We start from the raw sequence: 24,494 nt of genomic DNA, 5'->3' as shown, positions 1-24,494 counted from the left end.
ATCAAGACAAGTTGCTTGACAAATGACATTCAACATTCAATCTATGTCCATAATGCCTGTTTAATCACAAACCCACCCACCCACCCACCCACAAGTTTCTTCCTCCTTCCCTGATGCATCTTGTTGCAGGCAGTCATATCATCTGAGCATTGAAAATGAATAAAACTAAAGCTGAGAAACAAATATAATATTTGTGCAATCTTGAGGAATGTAAATAAATCAAATACTCAGTTAAATCAAATATTCCAAACAGCCACACCTACCTCAAGAATATAGAGTGTGGTCTACCTCCATGGATATATGAACAATTAGGGCAGATTAAAGACTTTATAGTGGGAGAGCACAAGAAGCAATACTTTCCTATGGTACTATTCATTTTAAAGGGTTTAACATGCTTTATTTTTTTAATGGTTGACTACTGCTTTCTTCTTAAAAATTGCTTTTTGTTCAGCTCAGGTCGCAACAAAATAATGTAGCATTTGGGGAAAAAGAGACAACCCAGCAATCCAGCACTGGAAGATAATATGCAGAAGATCTCCACAGCTACTATATATTTTCCTTGGGCACTCAAATAAGTGGGGACAAAAGTGAACCAAACACTACAAAATACCAACATACTGAATGTTATGTTTGGTTTCATTAAAACTATTTGGCAACTTGCGGGCAAAGAAAGCCACCGTGAAACTGACTATCGCAAGGAAGCCCATGTAACTCAAGACACAATAAAACATGACGGGTGATGACTCATTACACTTCAAAACAATTACTTCAGGTACTGAATACATGTCCATATCTGGAAAAGGAGGAGAAGTTGCCATCCACACCAGAGAGATGCTTATTTGAAGAAAAGAACAAGAAAGAACAATAGAGCAAGCCAGGTTGTTCCCTACACATTTTTTGAGCCTGGATCCTGGTTGGGTTGCCATGAAAATGAGAACCACAGTGATGGTTTTTGCTAGGATACAAGAAACAGCGAATGTGAAGACGATGCCAAAAGCTATTTGCTGGAGAAGGCATGTTGCCTTCTTTGGGTGTCCAATGAAGAGCAATGCACAAAGAAAGCACAGTACAATTGAAATAAGAAGCATGTAGGAAAGGCCATGGTTGTTGGCTTTCACTATGGGAGTATTATGATACTTCAAAAATATTCCTAATATCATAACTGTTACCAATGAAAATAAAAGAGCACTGGTGCTTAAACTGATACCCAAAGGTTCTTCATAAGACAAGAAGCTTATAATCTTGGAAATACAGATATTCTGATCTTTATTAGCATAGTAATCATCAGGGCATTTGACACAGTCAGCCATGTCTGCAAAAGAAAAATTTTCAAGTAAAATTATATTATATTCACTGAAGGAAGTTGGATCAATAGAAATATGATTTAGTATTTTATTAGAATAAATCATCACGCCAGCATTTTTTTTTTTGAAGAATTGATGTGGAATAAAGGAAAAATATTAAAATAAAAGGTCATGGGAACAGACAACAAAATATTAAGTGACATCAGAACTGCACAGCAAAATGAATGTCTCTTCCTGCCCTCCATTCTTATTTTTATTTTCTTGACACAATGTAAATATACTATAAAGCACAAATCTAATACAGAAGTGGTTAACAGTGAAAGCATGGTTAGAAACATGAACAAGGAAGGGGTTGATTGACCTATATCAGGAATCAGCAACCTTAAACACTCAAGGAGCCACGAAGGTCATAACCAGAAGCCCCCAATTCAATTCTGGAGCCGACCAGAAGTCCAGTTCCCCCACCATAGAGTCTCCTTCTAGAGAGGCATCCTTTTTCCTCTACCTGTCCTACCCAAAAGCCCTATCATTCGTGGAGCAAACCGATGACAGGGAGCCATAGAAGAGGGATGAAAGAGCCATAAGTGGCTCCAGAACTGCGGTTTTCTGATCCTTGATTTATATGTATATTTTCCATGAATGTTTCTTTTCAAAGTAAACTGTGTAATTGTATATACTATTGCTCACCTTTGGAATAGGATATTGATCCTATCGGGCATGTAATGCAATCATAGCAACAGAAAGGTTTTCCTTCTTTCCTTTTTTTCCTATATCCAGGTTGGCAAGGGGCATTACAGAGAGCAAGAGGCAATGTCTGTCCATCAATAAAGAAAGAAGAAGTTGAATTGGAGGGAATCTAATTTGAAATTGATCCATAAAGCGATGTGCACCACAAAGTTCATCATGGTCAGATGGACAGTAGTGGACAGAATCCTTCAGGAATTGGGATGTGTGGCTACTCTGTTATAATCTTTCCATTTGGAATGTGAAAAATCTTTTACTTCTATTGACCAGTGGGGGAAAATGTTCTATTTTATATTTTCCACCAATAATTGCCAAGTGTGACACAAAATAGTTTGGGAGAAAAAAAATCAGAAATGTATTAATCAGCAACCAATTTGGATGGATGTGTCCTCTCCTGTCTGTCAAATGTTGCCATCTAGTCTACAGGAACATCTGAAATACATCTTCATATCAACTCTGTCCTCTGGAACCCCCTACCACCTGAAATCTTACAGGCTTTCCAAAAAATTGGTAAAGACCTGGTTTTTCCTCCAAACTTTGTGATGATCTGAAGCTGAAGTCCAAAGAAACTGTGTTGGGGAACTAGGAATGTTCTATTTTCTAATTTTATATGCTTTTCATTGTTTTTATCCTTTGGTGACATGTGAGCAACCTAAGATTATATTAGAGAAAATGGGTTGTTATACACATATTCAGTTAATTCCTACCTGGTTAAACCAGCTGTGCCATACTATTGCATCTTCATTAATGGTGAATGCTTCTTCTGGAGATGATTGAGGATCTATTTCTCCAACTTTCACTAGAGTGAATGATTGATTGGGAAATGCAACCCAATTGATGATGTCAAGTTCTTGAACTATCCCCCTATTCTGATCAAAGAAAATCGTTTCACCAGCACTGTTGTTAAATGATACATTCATAAAATGGAATAACTAGATTGGAAAATAAAAGATTACAAGTTTACATTAACAGCTGTATAATTATTATTATGGTTCATCACACAATCAGCCAAATATTTAGAGTGCAATTGGCATTTTTATTATGAGCTTATGTATTGAGATTGTATGTAGTCCTTAATTTACAATCAGAAGTGAGAACAGAAATTCCATTCCTAATTGACACAGCGCAGCCAGGATTAGTGACTCTGTTTCTTTCTTTAATGTACCTGTTGTTAACCATAACCAAGTTTGTTCACTGTCCACTTTATCTTTTATTTTTTCCAGAAATTGGCCATGCAATGCTTTGTTCTGCCAACTCTCCTTTTTTTATTTTATCACATCTTTTCTGTATTCTTGTTTCATCTGTTGGACCTTCAATAGATTTTTGTTCTTTACTTCAATTAATAGATATTCTTGACTTTCTTTTAAATAATCAGCCAGTGCATGTTTTTCTTCTTCAACTATTTGCTTCACTTGTAATAATCCTCTGCCACCTGATTTTCGTGGCAGGTATAATCTATCAGTATCACCACGTAGATGTAAACTGTAGTGCATTGTCATTAGTTTCCTGGTATTTCGGTCCAAAATGTCCAAATCAGCTTGTGTCCAGTTAACTATACCAGCTGTGTATCTTATAACTGGTATTGCCCAGGTATTTATGGTCTTGATTGTATTTCCACCATTCAATTTAGATTTCAAAATTTTCCTAACTCTATTTGTGTATTCTCCCCTGGCAATAGTTTTTACTTCTCCATGCTTGATGTTATCCAACTGCAGAATGCCTAAATATTTGTAGGCTTCATTTTCATTGCATTTAATTAGTTGGCCATTGGGCATTTCAATTCCCTCACATGTAGTGATTTTGCCCCTTTTTATGGATACAGTGGCACATTTTTCCATGCCAAACTGCATTGAAATATCGGTGCTGAATACTCGGACTGTGTTTATCAGTGATTGGATTTCTATTTCTGACTTTCCATAGATGAGAAAAAATGAGAATTTTTTTCATCTTCTTTGGCTGTTTGGTAGCCTAGTTTCATTTTAATAAGATTATTGATAATGGGATCATCGCGATGATGAAGAGAATAGGTGAAAGTGAATCACCCTGGAAAATTCCTCACTTGATATTAACCATTCCGTAGTTCTCATTCCCTACTGCCAACTCAGTTCTCCACTATTTCATCGCCTTTTCAGTAAAGGATGTAATATTTTTGCTAATGCCAGTTGTTTCTAAGCATTTTATGATCCATCTATTATTATTATCATTATTATTATTATTGAGAATAATAATAAGGAGAAGGAACATGAAAAAATTGCAAAATACCAGGACTTAACAATTGAAATTCAACGACTATGGCACAAACCAGCAGTGGTAATTCCAGTGGTAATTGGCACACTGGGTGCTATTCCAAAAGCAGTGAAATTACATTTAAAACAGTTAAAAATTGACAAAATCACCATCAGTCAAATGCAAAAAGCCGCACTGCTTGGATCTGCACACATATTACGAAAATACGTTACAACGTCCTTGGCCCCTGGTTGGGGCCTGACTAGTAACCAATGCCAAATCCGGCAAAACAACTGGCCGCTGTGATACAATTGTATAATAATAATTACTTGTAGTCCTTGATTTATGATCGGAATTGAGACTAGAAGTTCCATTGCAATTCAACAACTGAAGTTGTTAAATGATTTGCATCTGATTTTACAACATTTTTAGTTATTGTACAAAGCACCATATTTGTTAAGTAGTCACTTGCTCAATAATCAAATTCATCTTTTCCCATTTTCCTTGAGAATGTCACCTGAGAATGTCACCAATGACAATCACATAATCCTGGAATGTGGCACCTATTTGATTTACTTAAACTGCCCACTTCAGAAGGCTCTGGGCTGCTGACAAGATAGCCACTTTTTAATTAAAACAATTGAAAATATAAAAACAAAATATAACAACTCAAAAAAGAAAATGACCACAAAAGTAAGAAATCGACATACACACTGACACTAGAACTAGTTGAAAGCCAGGTGTCAAGGACATTTTGAGACTTACATACAAGGTCATTTTAGGTATACCTTGTGCCTTAAAACTTTCTCAGTAATCTAGAGAATACTCTGTGATGTCATAATTTAAATCACTGTATGGCACAAAATCTAACATATTCTCAATGAACCTTTTATGTAAAGTCTTCCACAGCTCTCTTTATAAACCCTTTTAATAGTACATAGATTAGATGTATAAAAATGTTTCTTAGTAAAAGATTTTAGAATTGTAGGTCACATTACTGAGATCCTGATGTTAATGTACAAAAGTAAAGTATCAACATATAAAATAACAAACATGCAGACAAAAAAATTCTATAATAACAGGGAGATTCAATATTTGTTTTCCTCGAAAGGAGATAAGATACTGTACAAACCCCATATTGTGTCAACCTTGAGTGATATGAATCTGGGTCAAACATGATGTTTGTGGTTTTATAGTTTACAAACTGAATTTGACTTTCAGAAAGTTCTACTAATGCCATTTTTCTTGGCTGTTCAATATTTGCTTAATCTCATTTGTATTCCTATGATTCTGTTATGACTTTATACTTATACTTTTGTTATATCTTTGACAGTTGATTCCAAACATCTATTGATGGTGTTCTCTTTTATCATTTGTGTTTTGGAGTCAATGATAATAATATCCTCATATATTAATATTACCCATCACCATTTACAATGCATACATCTTCAATGACTATCAGAAAATTATGGACACCAGTCTGCTTGACTTCATAATATTTTGCAAATGATAAATTTATTCTTTCAATACATACATGGACTAGACCACAAACTAAAATATTGTATCCATTACCTGCCAGAGCCTATCAATATGAAGCTGCTTTCCTTTTTTCTTCATTGCAGAAGGAAATGTGGAGGAATACATGGCTTGCAGAGCATGAGCCACAGCATACACAGCATTGTATATGCTATAGCTGTGTCCTGTTACTCTTTTTGGAAAAATATATTCAGGAAGGCTCTCTAATTTCTCCTCTCCACTGCAAATATTCTCCTTCCTGTTTCGCAGATCAGACTCTTGAAATGCACATCCAAATGCATTACTCCAGAAATCTTTGATAAAACCATCTTCTTTTATATCATATGGCTTTTGATCTTGAATATGTTGTTGGAATCCTTTCAGTTCTTTAGCATGAATTGCAAATGATATTGCACCATGGAAGTCTTGCAAATCCCAAGTTTTTTGACTGGCAAAATACTTTAATCCCATCCCAATAGTCAGGATCCAAACTTTCCCTTTTGGATTTCCAAATATTTCTTTAAAATCTGTATTTAGGAAATACCTCAAATAGATCATAGAACGTGTGTCTCCATTATAAATTAAGACACTGGCTTCATTATTCATTATTTTCTCATAAAATTCTATCATACAGTCGAAAAAAAAATCCTGTATTGGCATTATAACAGGAACTGCTGAATACCTCTATGAAGGCAAAGCAAATGCCTTTTTTTTGAAAACTCAGGAACCAGGGTTTGCATGAACCAGTCTAAATTGGTCACCAAGAATCCAATCCACCTCCAGTTGAAATATAGAAGTAAGTGCAGTATCCCACTATACTGATAAATTGTATTTGGAACCATTTTGTAAAAAGAAGGGATGCTGGTATCCCCTGCATCATTTCTAGCAGATCCATACATAATCTGTCAAAAGAAGAAAGGAACTATGTAATACAATGATTTTTAGGAAAACTGAGTTTTCATATTGTTGGAAGAACATAAAGCAAATGCCACAGAAACAACAGCAGAAACAGGAGAAGGAGGTCAAGCAGATATGCATTTGCTACACTATACTCCAGACTTAACCATTATTGATAAAAATCACAGAAAAAGTCTGGATAGTGAATATTGCAATACCTAGAGACAGCAGAACAGAAATTTAAAAACTGGAAAAAAATAACAAAATACAAAGACCTGTAAATGAAAGCAGATAATTTGTTCTACTTCTATTTACAGGATTGTTCTCTATTCTTTTGGAAGAACTTGATAGGTCAATTAAAATGCCAAATCCAGCCTAAAACTCTATTTTTGTGATCAGTCATAATAAATAAATAAATAACCACATAAACTCAAGCATACAAAACAACCACTTTAGGTGAGTGGAGAGGAGGTGGAACTTACCTGGGGAATTTTATAAAGACTCATAAGAATTGGAAATCAGTATATGATATCTGAGATCAATTCCTCAATAATTGCAAAGAGATTGTCTTGAATTATGCACTTATAGTTGGGCAAAAGTTTGCTATTTGGAGAAATCAATTGTATTGCTGAATGGTAAGTCCACTTTGCATTCAGGTGACTATCATAAATATTGAATCCCAGGGTAACATTGGGTAACATTTGGGCATTTTGATTGATTTCTTTCACAGCAAATATCAAAGCCAAGATATGCTGGTAGTTCTCAGTCACTACACTGCAAAGGAAATGTTCAACCTTGGATCATATGTAACCCTTGAAACTTTTAAAGGAAGCAACATATATTTATTTCTTAAGATTGTATTGCAAAGGGTTTTTAAGTTTCCCAAAATACTTCCCTCATTCCGTTCATGGTTTTTCATTCTAAAATACTCAAAAAATACCATTTATAGTAATATCTGAATGCAAATATGGTAGTTTCTAAAAGAAGACAAGGCATCTGGCACTCCAGACTTAGTAGATTATAAAAAAGGGAAAGGATATAAAAGGAAAGGCTAATATAGTTTGAAATAACTATATAATAAAATAATATTGTAAGTGGGGAATACTCAAGATGAAAATTGATACAACAAAAATCATGTTTCGATTATTAAGAAGACTTCAAATATATTTTTTCAGATATATCATAAGGATAAGGAGTTAAAAACAGGAGGGAATAGAAAAGTATTACAAGTAATAAAAGAACATTATGTAATACTTTGAAGCAGAGGTGAGCAACCTGGTATTCTCCTGCTGCTAGTGGAGAAGAATAATCAACCAGGAAGAATTTGCTCTGTTTCTTTTGCCTTTATGATGTGCTCTCCAAGGCATTTTGCTATAACAAGTCACAGCAATTGCCCCAATAATTGAAGCACATTGTCAAGGAGAATCACTGGTGAGGAATTCACTTCCATTTTGTAGTGAAAAAAATCCTTATACAAACATTTTTTCCAAAGGAGGCCCAGAAGGATATTGATGAAAATTGTAAGGTTTCATATAAAACGAGGATTGATAAATAATGCCTCCATAGATGAAATCTCCTGGCTCATAATACTTGGGAACAGTCAGAGGAATATGCTGTGTCCCACATTTTTTATGTCCAAGCTTGCATCCTGCATCAGGTAGTAGGAGCAATAGCATTAACAGCATCATTCTAACAGATAATGTATAGTATACACTCCTATGTTTGTAGCTATTGTACTACTATTATAATATTGACAGTGACATTAGACAGGTTTCAAAGTATGCTTTCTTTACTGAGAGATTGAAAGGCAAATGAAAATGCATAAATGCATATATAAATAAGGAAAATTGTGGCTTGCCAACTCAATCTCCTGATACTGTGGTTTTGGAGGTTTATAGATGCTATTTAAATTTTTGTTATTGCTTGTAGCAATCCGCAATGGGAATGTCAAAGCTACAGAATTAATTGTAAACCTTCTGCTAATTATAGGGGACAGTGTATTTTCTGTTTCAATTATTTTCTTCTACTTACCCAAAAATCAGATGTAGAAATGGAAGGCATGAACAAATTGATTGCTACAAACCTTTATTTATTTTAAATTTAAATGGAAAAAATATTGGCAAATTTCTACAAAGAGATCTTTTCAACAACCTATTCAGCAAGTGTATCTATTTTTCAGATATTATTTTAAGCCAGCATGATCACAACCCATAAACATAATAAATATTACATTTAGATATGTCCAATGTGAATGTATCCACTACCAACCTATAAGTTATCTGGACTCATATAGCCTTTTCTTATTGGCATAATATCAATCAAACAATCAAACAATCAGAACCAGAAGGAACCTTGGAGGTCTTCTAGTCCAACCCCCTGCTAAAGCAGAAGATCCTATACCAGCGATGGCTAATCTTTTTTCATTTGAAAAAGACCCCCCCCCCACGTGCATCAGCGTGTGACCTCTGCCCTCAGGCATTTGCATGCAACCACCACTGCCACTCATGTATTCACAGCCCCCACCCTCCCCTCACTCCCCTCACTTTTGGCACACAATGGACCCATTTTTCGCCCACCCCAGGCTCTAGAGGCTTTCTAGGAGCCTGGAGAGGATGAATATGGCCTCCCTGCTCCTCCTGGAAACTCTCTGGAATCTATAGGATGGTTCCCTGAAGCCTCCAGCATGCAGAAAAATGGCCCTATGGGCAATCTGGAAGTTGGGCAATTGGTTTGTGTATTGTGTAGTTGCCAAAAATAAAGGACGAAGTCAGCTGGCAGTGCAATGCTTTGCATGCCCTAATAAATGGCTCCACATACCATCTGGGGGATGCATGCCACAAGTTCGCTATCAAAATCCTATACATTCTTTAAAACCTCCAGTGAGGTAACTACAAGTTCTGAAGACAAGCTGTTCCACTGGGTAATTGTTCTCACTGTTGTGAGGTTTCTCCTTAATTCCAGGTCACTTTTTATCCTTGATTAATTTCCATCCTGTCTTTCTTTTATTGCCTCTTGATGTTTTGGAAAAATACTGGAATATTGCTATAATGTCACCCCTAGTTCTTCTTTTGTTTGGTTCAGCCATATGCTATTCCTGCAACCATTCTTCATATGCTTTTGTCTCCAGACCTTTAATCATCTTAGTTGTTGTTCTTTGCAAGTTTTCTAAAGTTTTGACATATTTTTTATAATGTGGTGATCAAAATGTGATGCAGTATTCCAGGTGTAGTCTTACTAAGGATTGAACATGAAGCAAACTAATACTTCATGTGAATTTGACCAAACCGGAGGTGGTTTTGCCTTCCTCAACCCCCCAGAAGAACTCTACAGGCTTCAGAAGGGCTGGGGGAAGGGAAAATGCCACCAATTTGGTGAAGAACAGGGGCATTTTTGCCTTCCCCCAGCCCTGCTGAAGCCTGCAGAGTGCTCCTGGAGGCTGTGGAAGACATTTTTTTTCTTACTTACCTCTTCAAAATCTTGGTGCGTCGTATACACTGTTGCATCTTATAGTCAGAAAAATATGGTAGCTAACACTATTAGTTAACACTAAAGAAATTCCTTGGATCAACCAATCTACAGCAACAATTCTCAGCTGGGGGTTCTTTTGAATTTGCTGACCACCAGAGAGTGAGAGAAAGCAATTTCACAGAAGAGGGGATGGCGAGGGCTGTGGGATGATTTGTCTGGGGAAATTCACACCCACACCCAGACCCACTTTCTATCAACCAGAACATCTGCAGCCCTCCCCTGCCTCCTCAGGGGTTGGAGCGAATGGGGGGAGAGATGCTTTTCAAGGAGCCGCAAGGGGGCTGAGAGCTGGTTTCTGTCCCAGAAGTAATATTTAGTACAACAAGAATGTCTTTTATTTGCTCTTTGTACTCCTTATCTTTGCATTTTTGCAATATTAATTCCAGATTAAATGGCACGAGATAAGGTGGAGAAGAGTGTCTTGCTTTTAGACATGATAATAGCTGTCTAGTAAGGTGAGTTATTTTTACATCATCAGAAATTTAATTTCTTACCTGGTAAAAATGCAAAGAGAAGAGTTCAAGGAGCAAATAAAAGACCTTCATGTTGGAATTGGTTCTGGACCAAATCTTACATGTGGGACAGAAACAAGATCTCAGCCCTTGAAAAGAATCCCCCTCACCCTTGCTAGCACATCTCATTTGGGCCAGAGAGTATGAAATGGAAGCTTTGGAAGTGGGGGATTAGGGAAGCAGCTAGCAAGGCTTCCCCCACCCTCCTAGTGCTAGCCCAGGGCAACTTACAATCAAGCCAGTGAAGAATCAGAAGCAGCAAGCAGAGATCCAGACAGCAGCCAAACGTTCAGCTTCTCACATGAGATAAGAGGAGCTGAATTAACTTTTGGTTTCTGCGTGCATGCTCAGGTGGGTGGTGTGCCAAGTGACATGGCTCCGCATGCCGCCTGGTGCACACATGTCATAGGTTCATCATCATGGCTCTAGGTATTTTTTACGGTGGGAGGGGAGAGGTTGGCAATGCCTGGGGATTTCTGCGAATTTATCCTCTGTATTAAAGGCACTAAAATAACCAAGATGATATAAGGTCTCCTGCTGCAGCAGGTGGTTGGATTAGATGACCTCTGAGGTCCCTCCAGCCCTGGATGCTGTCCTGTTTCAAAGCATCCTCTGAAGCAAACCTCTAGTGCCAGGTTTGCAGTCCTTCCTTCCTCTCCTTTCTCTCTCTCCCTCCTTCCCTCCCTCTCTCCCTCCCTCTATCAATCCATATCACATTCACTTTCCCTTCCCTTTTTCTCCCTTCCCTCCCTCTCTTCCCCCCTTCCTTCCACTATTGATTAGCTTAGCCTGAGCAAGGATAGCTAGCTGCACTTTCAATAAGCTCTCAACTCTATGTCAGAGTTGCAAACTTGGCAACTTTAACACTTATGGACTTCAGTTCTCCAGCCAGCAAAACTGAATTCTGGGAGTTGAAGTCCACAAGTCTTAAAGTTGCCACATTTGCAGATCTCTGCTCCATGCACCTGGGGATCCCCAAATGGTGAGGATTTCTTTCTTTATTTTTTGAAACACCCCCTGCTTTTATTCCCAGGGGGTTGCCACTGCAGGGAAGCTTAGTAGCCCCCCTGCTCTATTTTGGGTCTAGCAGGCTGCTGCGAAGCCTGCTGGGAGCGAAAATGGGGCTGGTGGGAATCCTGGAAGGAGCAGGTAAAGGGAAGGTTGCGAGCCCAGTGGGAATGGTGGGGGGGCGGTGCAGCAAGCTCCATGGGATAGGCTAGAGAGACTTACCTGTAGGCAAGAGGAGGAGGCAGCTCAGTTGGGGTGCAGGGGAAGCACCATGTGGTAACTTAGGTAGGGAAGCCACCCGGGAGATGAGGAGTGACTGGGTGGGGCAGGAGGGGCACTTGTACTTAAAACAGTCTGTGCATGTGCGCAACAGTAAAAAAAGGGAAAATTACATTCCATGAAGATTGTTCTGCACATGTCCAGAACAAAAAACCAAGATGATGCCATACCAGTATGGTCACGTGTCTGGTGGAGTTACTACCTATTCACCTGTACCGCCCTGAATAGGTAGGAACCCACCTCTTTGCTGGCTCATATTTAAGTGATCATTTACTAGGACTCAAAGGTAGCTCTAATCTGTACTTAGACCTTTGCTTTTTCTTGCCTAGATGTAAACCTTTGCTTTTCTCCACATTAAATTTCATGTTGTTGGATAGGGCCCATTGTTCAACTCTATCAAGGTCTTTGTGGAACCTGGGCTTGTCTTCTGGGGTGTTGGCTCTTCCTGCCAGTAATCTTCTGGCAGTTCTCTAGTCCTCCAGGATTTTGGAAAGGTATGGTACAATGGTTCTGAGATAACATTTGCAAACTTCTTCAGAACTCCCCAGAGTTCTAGCCCATCACGTCCCGTTCATTTATATTAATCAAGACCAGACAGGTATTCTCTTACTATTTTCATTTTTATTTGTAGTCTATCTTTTACAGTTATGTTTTTGATAGGTTGAGATATAGTTTCTTTAAAATGGAATCACATCTTATATTGATCCATATATATTTTTTAAAAAATTAAGCTTTTACAAAGATATTCCATATGGATAGCCATGGTGATTTTGCATAGCATTGACAGCAAATATGTTTTAATAATACCTTGGCCAAACAAATTTATGAAGGCATAAACATTAATGGGCTAAAGTAATTAAATGCATTATGTTTTACCATGAAAATTTAAAATTCTTAGTTGTAAATAGTGTTTTATAGTAAAATCATTTTAATTACAAATGTTTATGTTTGAGCTTAATATCTTCTAAAATTAACATGGTGCAACATAGCTTATTCTTACTTCCATTAATCAAATTCTATCTTTTCTCAGGCATGTTTTTTAATTATACTCCTTCAGCTACTATCTGTCTTTGGTAGAATGCCAGCAACTAACCCTTCCCTGAAGTTGAAGAAATAAGACTTATAATCATAATTTTTGTTCCATTTTGAAGAAAGTCATTCACAGATATTGTTTCAAAAAATTAATTGATCAAAGAAAATGAAAGTGTATAAATGGCTAAAGTGAAAACCATACAGGGTTGACTTTGCAATACCAACAACATGGATTTTGTAGTATCGTTATATTGCTAATATGGTTATTTAATTTAACTTATTTTTCTCTCTTTTAAATGATCAGGTCCTTGCAGATTGGAATGCAGGAAATTATTTAACCTACCACTGTATGAATTGATTGCTAGATTCTAACACTCCAAATCTGAAAAGATAAAAACTGTCTAGTTTCCCAGGTCTGGATAGGGTGACTGGAGTTTGTCTTCCTATAAGAGAAAGCTTTATTAGTTCTAGTTGGTACCCAGTTTGTCTCTCTGTGAACTCCAAATAACCTTATGACGTTTTTTCTCAGATTTCATTTAAATGAACATGTGTGGTATTATGGAATGCAAATATGTAATATGTTTGATTCTATGTGATTGATTTTCTATGCAAAGGAGAGGTTACTTTTGTCCTGTCCTGTCAACTTTTCCATTGAATTTTCTTTGATGTGTTAATTATAAAAGGAACTGAAAGCTGAGAATCAAGATTCTCTCATGGAATGAGAGGAATCCTTTTTAGTTAAAACATTCTGAATACATCATAATAAAATGATATTTCTGTATCAGTCTGCTTCGTTGGAAAATATGTATCTGAGGCACAAGACTCGCAAGTTACATTTGGCTAAAAAAATGAGACTCAATTTTTTTTTTTTTCATAAACACCAAGTGGCAGGCCAAAGACCCAAAAGAAAATATATTAGGAATGTAGATATTCTTGGATGGATGGTAATCTGAAATTATTGAAATTATTAAAAGCAGCTAGATATTTCAATGGTAAGTAGTAGTTGCTTGTATATTTTTTCTGCATTTCTGAATTGAGAAACTCAAGCTGTGATGAAATAGTAATCACTCTTCTCTCCATTTGTCAGATGTCTCCCATTCAGTGAGAAAATGGAGAGCAGAAACTACCATTCTCTTCCATTTTCTTTTCTCAGGTGGGACTCAGAGATCCTTTGACTTCTCTTCCACCTTTGCCTAGCTAAAAAACTGTATATGTAAAAAGCCAAAAAAGAACAGTAATTTACTCAGGCATCAAGACCTTTCAAGTCCAGTTGCTAACAATTGACAGAATAATCTATTTACTTTCTATCTCTTTATCACCCACTCATTTCCCACCAGGCCTTCTCCCTGTCCTGATGCATCTAGGATATCAGATCATCAGCAAATATTCCAATATCCCTACTTGCACTAACATTCTACATTGTGCTCTATTTCAAACTTCTGTATCATATTGTCTTAGTGAGAAGAATTAGTGCAGTTCAGGACACAAGCGCAAATGCAATTTCTCCTGTACAAAAAGGAATGATGGAAGGTGAAAAGCTATACACATAGCTTTGATTGTTGATGGAGGATAGCCAGATGGTCTTGGATTGCCATTTTTTCACTCCTTATTCCATAACTTAACTTAAACAATCTGGAATCAGTTATGGGTGCATCATCATCATCATCATCATCATCATCATCACCATCACCATCACCATCACCATCACCATCGGTGGTGGTGGTGGTGGTGGTGATAAAGTAATATTACTTCTGAATGGGCACATATGTAGAAAAAATTGCCTGAAACCAGAAAAGGATCAAGAGCATGCCTTGGAAGTAGAGATTTTGAAAGGCCTTCTTCCTTTCCCATCATTCACTGCAGGTTGTTTTTTCTTCCAGAGCCCTTCATTTCCATTCTTCTGTCCTTATTCAAGTGGTACAGTTTGAAGGATAAGGTCCCAGCATATGTTGTTAATTTGTTTTAAGGGAAGAATGCCCTACTTATATACTGTACTGTTGAAATAATTCTACTATAACAATAAGGAGTTGATAAATAAGGAAATATTTGTCAGCTAAAGAGGCATGGGTATTTAATATTTTGGTTAATTGCTTCATTTTGTTAGAGCACTTATATAGAGGTGTTGCATTTGTTTAATATTTTTTTTCACATCACAGCAATCAATTCCTAGTGCACTATGCATTTTGAATGAAGTTAGCATGCTTTTAAAAGGGAAGAAGGTTCTCTACTGCTTTCTTCTTAAGAATTGTTTCTTATTCAACTCAGGTCGCAACAAAATAATGTAGCATTTGGGGAAAAAGAGACAACCCAGCAATCCAGCACTGGAAGATAAGATGCAGAAGATCTCCACAGCTACTATATATTTTCCATGGGCACTCAAGTAAGTGGGGACAAAAGTGAACCAAACACTACAAAATACCAACATGCTGAATGTTATAAGTTTGGTCTCATTAAAACTATTTGGCAACTTGCGAGCAAAGAAAGCCACAGTGAAACTGACTATCGCCAGGAAACCCATGTAACTCAATACACAATAAAACATGACGGGTGATGACTCATTGCACTTCAAAACAATTACTTCAGGAACTGAATGCATGTCCATATCTGGAAATGGAGGAGAAGTTGCCATCCACACCAGAGAAATGCTTACTTGAAGAAAAGAGCAAGAAAGAACAATAGAACAAGCCAGGCTGTTCCCTACACATTTTTTGAGCCTGGATCCTGGTTGGGTTGCCATGAAAATGAGAACCACAGTGATGGTTTTTGCTAGAACACAAGAAACAGCCAATGTGAAGACAATGCCAAAGGCTATTTGCTGGAGAAAGCATGTGGCCTTCTTTGGTTGTCCAATGAAGAGCAATGCACAAAGGAAGCACAACATGAGTGAAATAAGAAGCATGTAGGAAAGGCCACAGTTATTGGCTTTCACAATGGGAGTATGGTGGTACCTCAGAAATATTCCTAATATCATAACTGTTACCAATGAAAATAAAAGAGCACTGGTGCCTAAACTGATACCCAAAGGTTCTTCATAAGATAAGAAGCTTATAATCTTGGGAATACAGGTGTTCTTATCTTCATTAGCATAGTAATCATCAGGGCATTTGACACAGTCAGCCATGTCTGCAAAATAGAAGTAAAGTAAAATTATAATATATTGACTTTAGGATCTTGAAGGAGGCCCGAAAACAAAATAAGATTTGAAAACCTCTATGCACACTCATCTCAATAGAAATGAATATTTGTTGGCATAATTTCCTTGCCAACAAATATTCATTTCTAAGAGAAAGGATAAAAGTAAAGGTCATTGTAAGAGACAATGTATCTCTCTTCAATCCAGCAGAGGGTTCTGGATCCCATTGCAACCGGTACAGTACAACAGGGCCAGGCATCCACCACATGCATGTGCTCTGCAACGCACCAGCTGCTCGGTGGAGCGTCATGCAGGCGCTGTACGCTCCGTGTGCGTAGGCCCCAATTGGCTCAAATACAGGAAAGGAGGGCAGGTATATGGGTGGGCTTTCTGGAGCACCATACCGGAACGTTACATGGTGCTCCCAGCAGGCACCAGTATGCCCGTAGTGGGGCTTACCGGTCGTATCCCACTACTGCTTCAATCCCTCTTTTTATTTTTTTTTACCTAATGCAAATGTATTTTAAATGCAAATCTAATACAAAAGTGGTTAGCAGTGAAGAGCATAGATAATTACATGAATGTATCAGGGGTGGCATGAGTTATCTGTATATCTTGCATGATATTTTTTTAAATAAACCATATGTTATATCTATACATACTACTCACCTTTGTGATGGGATATTGATTCTTTTGGGCATGTAATACAATCATAACAACAGAAGGGTTTCCCTTCTTTCCTTTTTTTTCTAGTTCCAGGTTGGCAAAGAGCATTACAGAGAGAAAGAGGCAATGCCTGTCCATTAATAATAAAAAAGAGCAAGGTAATTATGGGGAATCAAATTTCAAATTGTGCCATTAAAAATATGTGATACAAAGATCATCATAGTAAGGAGGAGAGTAGTGGAACCAGAAGATGTGGCTTCTCTGTTATAATCCCTGCCCTTTGGAATATATTTCCATCAAATACTGTGAAGACATGGTTGTGTGCCTAGGATCAGGCTCTCTTTGGGTGTGAAAGGATGAAATACTTTGAAAATGGATCGAGGAGAAATATACTTTATAGAATACTTTGGCAAAACTCTAATATTCAGGTTTAATAACAAAGATTTTCTGTCACAGAAATTATTACATTTTACTGCATCTTCATCATTTCATTTTATTATATTATTCCATTTGTGGGAGGAAATCCGTGTGCTTTTTTTCTTTTCGTGTTTCAAATGTTTTATTCATTTTCATTTTTCAATTTTGTACATTCACTTATATACTGAATATTTGCAATAATAATAATATAATTTAAAAAAAAACCCAACCTAAACACAACTCATCATAAACCCAACCTGTCGCTTTCATACACCCCTTCTTCTCCCCCTCCAACTTTCCTTTCTCCCTCCAACAATCACCCTTCCTACTTCCCTTTCCCCTCCTATCTTCCTTTCTCGCCTTCCTCACCCTCCTTCCCCTCTCATCCTCCTTACATTCCCCTCTTCCTCCCTCCTTACTTCTCCCTCTTCTTTTCCTCTACTTCTCACTTTGGTGCATTTCTCTATTCATTAATCTATTCAATTACTAAAAATTGCGCTAAAAAGAAAAGAGAAGGAAAAAAAAGAAAAAGAAAAAGAAAAAAAAGAGAAAAATAAAAAGAAAAGATAAGGAACAACAGTATACAAGTGTATTCTTCTTATTCTATATATTAAGACTATATCTCCACCCACCCACCCCCAATGAACCCCCCTCCCTAATCCCCTCCGACTTCCCAGGTCCCACACCCGGCACAGTTCAGTACCATTCACCTTCTAGAATATCTTATTAACAATAATAATGAAAATAAAATAAAAAGAACACTCCGAAAAAGAAAAAAAAACGAAAAAAAAAATAAAAAAATAAAAATCTTTTGCATTATGCTCAGCCTCCCATCATTCTTAAAATTTAAACAGTATAGATCATTCCATTTATATTTTATCTTCGTCCCTTGCTTCTTTGATATTTACCCCCATCTTCCTGTAGACTCTCCAGATAGCCTTTCTTAACCTTATATTCAAATAATAGTTTATACAAAAATCAATTTACCTTCAAATACAGAGCAGTCTAATCATACTTTCGCTACTCATCTTCCTACCCCTCATTTCTCATCTCCATTCCTCCCAAGCCCAAATTCCATAAGATTAGGATCTCGCTCTTCACTTTAAAATCCTGAGCTTTTTATGTTATACTTCAAGCATGTAAATCTGTAAAATGTGTGCCCAAAATCCATACCACTTCATTCAGTCCCAGGATCCCTTCATCGATGTCCCGCTCCACCTTCCCTTCTGCCCCACTCCTCCCAACTCCATTCATCCCAAACCGCAATTCAAATAAATCTTGGTCCCCGCTTTCCTCACACCAGAAAACAATTCATGCGCAGTTTGGATTAAAATTCAAATAAGTCTTATAAAGATCCCATACAATATCTGTCCAAAATAAGCGATGCTTCTTTCCATTCCTCATCGGTACACAGCTTTACCATTTTGTACCAAACAGGAATCCTAAAATTTTAATCAGTCCAAGAGCTTAAAAAGTATTTTAAAGACATCGCTGGATCTTTATTCTTTACTCTTCTGCCCTTCCGGAAAGAGAAGGCAACCCTCTGCCTTATAACCACGTGTCCCGCTGCTTTGAAAATATGGCTAAATCCTCAGTTTCCGCTCTTCTGCCTCTCCGGTAGGGGGAGAACAACTCCCTCCATCTTGTAACCAAGTGAATTGCTGCTTGTCTTTCCTTCACCTTGTCTTTCCGCATTTCCGAGTGAGTCAAGAAGCCCCGCCTTCAGAGTTTTATAATAAAAGTCCCGAGCTTCCGAAACAGAATTGAGACGAAATCTTTGATTCTCGAGTGTAACTGTGATTCCAACTGGAGCTTCCCATTTATACTGTATTTGATGATTTTTAAGCTCTTGGGTTAAAAAAGTATAGTCTCTCCTTGCTTGCAGCATCTGGAGTGGTATTTCTTTAAAGACAAACAAATCTTGCCCATCGATTCGGAGCCTGTTGTTGTAAAACTTATGGATGATCGCATTTCTGGATTCTCTTGTGAAAAAGTATATAATATGTCTCTTGGAAGCTGTCGCTGTTCTGCTACACACGAATTCTGGCGATAGATTTTTCGAATATTCCAATCAAAATTGAATCCCGGACTTCCCACCGCTTGACTGAAAGCCTCTACAAACGTCTGTTTCAAGTTCTCTCCTTTCTTTTCGGGCAGTCCTCTGACTCTTATTGCAAACGCCTTTCTGTTATAATTTATCATTATAAGTTGTGTTTGAGTATCTCTAATCTCTTGTTGTAATGCTTGGATGTTGGAAGTCAAATTAGAATTAGCCTCCTCCAAAGTTTCCAGTTTAGTCTCCATTTCTTCGATATAATCTGTCAAAGTAGACATAGCTTCAAACATATCCACCTTTATTAGGGCAATCTTAGTCTGTATTTTGTCGCATAAATCCAGCACAAATTCTTTGATTTCTTGTTTAAAATCATTGAGTATTTGAAAAAGAAGCTCCTGTGTTAAGGAATCTCCAGTAGGGGGTGTAGGAGGCGAGGGCAGCGATTTACTAACAAGTTCTTTAAGCACATGCGGGGGGGAGCGTTTTGCCTGCTTAGACCTGGGAGGCATTATAGATAAAAGCTGAGAATAAACAGATAAACAGTGTCTTCACCTGCTCAGTTCTCAATAAGTTATTTGTAGATTTTGCTTGTTAATGAGTAGCAGTCTCCGGGGAGATAAAACCGGTTAATTACGTCATCAATCACCAACATAGTAAAAACGCCATTTTGCAGCACGATTGAACAAAGAAGTTTCAAAGGAAAACGAGGCTGGTGTTTAGATAGTTATAAAAAAGGAACATCACAGGAGTAAAACCCGCTTGTGTTGGTCTTAAGTTGCTTTAAGCAGTTTATCATTGTCCTGAGGGGGTGGGGATCGCCTGTCTAGGGCTGCAAAAAAAAGCAGCTGAGAAGAACTGGCTGGAGATAAGAGCTCAGTTACGCTGGATCTTTTCTCCGTTCGCAGCCCAAAGAAAAAAGAAAAGGGGCTGTGAACTACGAATAAATCCTAGTACCTGAGCTTCTGCCTGCCCCTTTCTGCCAAAAAGGGGTGATATCTATTGATCTTAATTAGATATACAGACCAGAACTCTGAGAGGAGCTCCGTTGAGCTCCTTTGGCGACAGGCTCCGCCCCCAGGAAGTCCCCGTGTGCTTTTTTTCATTGACCTTTATTTTTCTTCATTGAATAAGAATTACTCCTTGATGATGTGATGTCATTGGAAGGAATCTTAAACTCATGGGGGAAATTTTTTGACTCCATTGACAAATAAAAAAAGCCACACTTTACCTCATATATTCCACCAGGTACTTGTCAAGGATGTCACAAAATAGTTTTTGGATAAAAAGTTAGAAAAGCATTAATTGAATCAATAACCAATTCAGACAGTTCTGTCCTCTCCTGTCCCTCAAAAATTGCCATCTAATGAGATTTCAGATTATGTACAGAGCCCGCTGCCCTTCAGAACCTCTTTTGTCCTGAGATCTGTTAAGTTTCCAAAAAGCTATAAAGATCTAACTTTTCCTGACAAACTTGGGATGATTTAAAGGTGAAGTCCAGGCAAGCTCTAGAGTACTGGATAATAGAAATGGGTGGCCAGAAAAATCTTTTAAATAAATAAATAAATTTTCATTAGAGAAAATTCAATTAATTAATTTTATTGACTAATTCATCAAATGGACAATAATTATGATATAGAGAATATCTGGGATTTATAGAAATATTACCAGCCAATTGAACCTAGCCCTTGAATATAGACATAACCAAAAGAAAGGAAAAGAACGAACGAACACACACACACACACACACACACACACACACACACACACACACACACACACACACACACACATATATATATATATATATATATATATATATATATATATATATATATATATATATATATCAGTTAATTCCTACCTGATTAAACCAGCTGTGCCATACTATTGCATCTTCATTAATCGTGAATGCTTGCTCTGGAGGACATTGAGGATCCATTTTTCCAATTTTCACTAGAGTGAATGAATTATTGGGAAATGTAACCCAGTTGATGATGTCAAGCTCTTGAACTAGCTTCCTATTCTGATCAAAGAAAATCCTTTCACCAGCACTGTTGTTAAATGATAGAGATTTCATAAAATGGAGTAACTAAATCGGAAAATAAAGCACAACACATTTGTATATAATAGCTATATCATTGCTGCTGCTGCTGCTGCTGCTGCTGCTGCTGCTGTTGTTATGAATTGTATCACAACGGCCAGTTGTTGTTGTTGTTGTTGTTGTTGTTGTTATTATTATTATTATTATTATTCACAACAACAGAATTGTATCACTGCGGCCAGTTGTTTTGCTGGATTTGGCATTGATTACTAGTCGGGCCCCACCCAGGGGCCTAGGACGTCATAATGTATTTTCGTAATATGCGTGCAGATCCAAGCAGTGTGGCTTTTTGCATTTGACTGATGGTGATTTTGTCAATTTTTAACTGTTTTAAATGTAATTCCAGTGCTTTTGGAATAGCAAAATAGAACAAAACATCAAAAAATTAAGGGCAGATGCTAGTAACTTAAAGAACATGCATGAGCAATGGCTTAAAACAACAAAATCATAGATTAGCTAATCAGAAGATATAGATTGGATACAAGAAACATCAATGAAGCTGTAGAGATTGTAAAACAGCAGATAACAGCAACAGCTAGAAAAATTGAAAGATATGAGGCACGAATCATCCAATATAAACAAAATCAGCAATTTCGATCAGACCAATGGTGAAAAACCAGAAAAGCAAGCCACAGTTGAATTCTGGAAAGAATTGTGGGAAAATACAAAGTACTACAATAAGGAAGCAAAGTGGATACATGACTTTGAGAAAAGCATTGGCAACAAACAAATGCAAGTATTAGAAATAACAACTGAGATGGTCAAAAATCGAGTAAAAAAGGTAAAGAATTGGACATCACCTGGAAATGACCAATTACATGGTTTCTGGCTCAAATATCTGACCAGTTTATATGCAATATTGGCCAAGCAACTGAATGAAATTTTACAAAAGGGCCAAATTGATGAATGGTTGATAACTGGAAAAACATACTTGATTCAGAAAGATGCAACTAAAGAAACAACACCTGAAAACGACATGCTTGCCAACAACCTTCAAATTACTCACAGGCATTATTGCAGATAACATGATGGATTATTTGGAAACAAACAACATCTTGCCAGTAGAGCAAAAAGGCAACAAAAGAAGGAGCAGGGGCACAAAAGATCAGCTACTAATTATTAAAATGATATTAGAAAATTGTAAGAATAGAAAAACGAACTTGAATATGGTCTGGATTGATTACAAAAAGGCATTTGACACATTGCCACATAATTGGATCATAAAATGCTTAGAAACAACTGGCATTAGCAAAAATATTACATCCTTTACTGAAAAGGCGATGAAACAATGGAGAACTGAGTTGGCAGTAAAACTACAGAATGGTTAATATCAAGCGAGGAATTTTCCAGGGTGATTCACTTTCACCTCTTCTCTTCATCATTGCAATGATCCCACTATCAGTAATCTTAAAAAAAATGAAATTAGGCTACCAAACAGCCAAAAAAGCTGAAAAAATTTTGCATTTACTATATATGGATGATTTGAAACTCTATGGAAAGTCAGAAATAGAAATCCAATCATTGACAAACACAGTCCGAGTATTCAGCACCGATATTTCAATGCAGTTTGGCATGGAAAAATGCGCCATTGTATCCATAAAAAGAGGCAAAATCACTGCATGTGGGGGAATTGAAATGCCCAATGGCCAACTAATTAAATGCAACAAAAATGAAGCCTACAAATACTTAGGCATTCTGCAGTTGGATAACATCAAGCATGGAGAAGTAAAAACTATTGTCAGGCGAGAGTACACCAATAAAGTTAGGAAAAATTTGAAATCTAAATTGAATTGTGGAAATACAATCAAGGCCATAAATAACTGGGCAATACCAGTTATAAGATACACAGCTGGTATAGTTAACTGGACACAAGCTGATTTGGACATTTTGGACCGAAAAACCAGGAAACTAATGACAATGCACTACAGTTTACATCCACGTGGTGATACTGATAGACTATACCTGCCACAAAAATCAGGTGGCAGAGGATTATTACAAGTGAAGCAAACAGTTGAAGAAAAACATGCACTGGCTGATTATTTAAAAGAAAGTCAAGAACATCTATTAATTGAAGTAAAGAACAAAAATCTACTGAAGGCCCAACAGATGAAAGAAGAATACAGAAAACATGTGATAAAATCAAGAATGGAGAGTTGGCAGAACAAAGCACTGCATGGCCAATTTCTGGAAAAAATAAAAGATAAAGTGGACAGTGAACAAACTTGGTTATGGTTAACAACAGGTACATTAAAGAAAGAAACAGAGTCACTAATCCTGGCTGCGCAAGAACAAACTATCCGCACCAATGCCATTAAGGCCAAAATCGAAAAATCCTCTGATGATGCCAAATGCAGACTTTGCAAAGAAGCTGATGAAACTGTTGATCACATACTCAGCTGCTATAAAAAAATCGCGCAGACTGATTATAAATTGCGGCACAATTCAGTAGCACAAATGATCCATTGGAATTTGTGCAAAAATTATAATATTAAAACAGCAACAAACTGGTGGGAACATCAGCCTGAAAAAGTCACCGAATATCAGATGGTCAAGATCTTGTGGGATTTTCGCATACAAACAGACAAAATACTGGCGCATAATACACCAGACATCACACTGGTTGAGAAAAATAAGGTCACAATCATAGACATCGCAATACCAGGTGATAGCAGGGTCACTGAGAAGGAACATGAAAAAATTGCAAAATACCAGGACTTAAAAATTGAAATTCAACAACTATGGCACAAACCAGCAGTGGTAATTCCAGTGGTAATTGGCACATTGGGTGCTATTCCAAAAGCACTGGAATTACATTTAAAACAGTTAAAAATTGACAAAATCACCATCAGTCAAATGCAAAAAGCCGCACTGCTTGGATCTGCACGCATATTACGAAAATACGTTACGATGTCCTAGGCCCCTGGGTGGGGCCTACTAGTAACTAATGCCAAATCCGGCGAAACAACTGGCCGCTGTGATACAATTGTATAATAATCATAATCACAATCACAATAATAATCGTAATCGTAACCGTAACCGTAACCGTAACCGTAACCATAGCCATAACCATAGCCAT

General features: G+C 37.2%; 2 pseudogenes; both read right to left on the bottom strand.

Annotated features, from left to right (window-relative positions):
* Positions 1 to 415: 415 nt before the first annotated feature.
* On the bottom strand, positions 416 to 8,374 carry LOC116521319 (annotated as a pseudogene).
* A 6,895-nt stretch (positions 8,375 to 15,269) lies between these two features.
* Positions 15,270 to 24,494, bottom strand: part of LOC116521318 — a 30,771-nt pseudogene continuing 21,546 nt past the window's right edge.

The sequence above is a fragment of the Thamnophis elegans genome, chromosome Z, assembly GCF_009769535.1.
Source record: "Thamnophis elegans isolate rThaEle1 chromosome Z, rThaEle1.pri, whole genome shotgun sequence".
Classification (NCBI taxonomy): Eukaryota; Metazoa; Chordata; class Lepidosauria; order Squamata; family Colubridae; genus Thamnophis; species Thamnophis elegans.
The sequence above is the reverse complement of the archived record's forward strand: the minus strand, read 5'-3'. Positions and strand labels throughout refer to the sequence as shown.